The sequence below is a fragment of the Cynara cardunculus genome, unplaced genomic scaffold, assembly GCF_001531365.2.
Source record: "Cynara cardunculus var. scolymus isolate 2C unplaced genomic scaffold, CcrdV1 Un_Scaffold_4964, whole genome shotgun sequence".
NCBI classification, from domain to species: domain Eukaryota; kingdom Viridiplantae; phylum Streptophyta; class Magnoliopsida; order Asterales; family Asteraceae; genus Cynara; species Cynara cardunculus.
Genome location: NW_020202166.1, coordinates 10,494 through 11,585, shown reverse-complemented (window position 1 = coordinate 11,585; position 1,092 = coordinate 10,494).

Here is a 1,092-nt window from a genome sequence, read left to right as displayed (position 1 = left end):
CAGCTGGTGCATTGGTTAGCCCAAATTGCATAACCACAAATTCATAATGACCATACCGGGTCCTGAAGGCTGTCTTGGGAATGTCCTCTTCCCGAACCCTCACCTGGTGATACCCGGGTCGCAAGTCAATCTTGGAAAAATAGGCTGCCCCTTGAAGTTGATCGAACAGGTCATCGATTCTAGGGAGGGGGTATCTATTCTTGATGGTCAACTTATTGAGCTCCCGATAATCAATGCACATTCGCATTGACCCATCTTTCTTCTTGACGAATAGTACCGGTGCTCCCCAGGGTGAGAACTTGGTCTGATGAATCCTTTGTCTAGCAGTTCCTAGAGTTGGGTCGACATCTCTTGCATTTCCGAGGGTGCCAAACGGTATGGCGCCCTTGCTACTGGGGCAGTCCAGGAATTAAGTCGATACCGAACTCGACTTGTCTCTGTGGGGGCAGGCCTGGTAATTCCTTAGGAAAAACATCGGGAAATTCTCGAACTACCGGTACGTCCTCAACCTTATTCTCCTTGATCCTTCCGTCAATCACATGGGCCAGGTACGCAGTGTAATTCTTCCTCAAATACTTCTGCATCTTCATGCAGGATACCAGCTATAACATTCGGTCTAGCTTATCTCCCTGGACCACAATTGGCTCCATTCCCTCTTGAGGAATTCGAATAAGTTTTTCTGAACAAACGATTTCGGCTTGGTTTTTGGATAGCCAATCCATACCTACAATTACGTCGAAACTTCCTAATTCGATCGATATAAGGTCTATACTAAAGTCCTTATTAGCTAAGTTCAGAGTGCAATTCGAAATTACATTTCTAGCTTTCAGTTCCTGACCATTGGCAAATTCGACTACAAAGGCCTCTTTCAATTTCTGGGGTTTTAAGTTAATTTTCTGCTTAAAGTCTAGGGACACAAAACTTCTGTCCGCCCCAGAGTCRAATAAAATCGATGCAAATTCATTATTCAGAGAAAACGTACCTGAAACTACATTGGGATCTTCTCTGGCTTCCCTGGCTCCCAATTCAAATGCTCTGCCTCGAGCCTGACTTCCAGAGTTGCCTGAACTAACCTGCCGGGTCTGATACGTG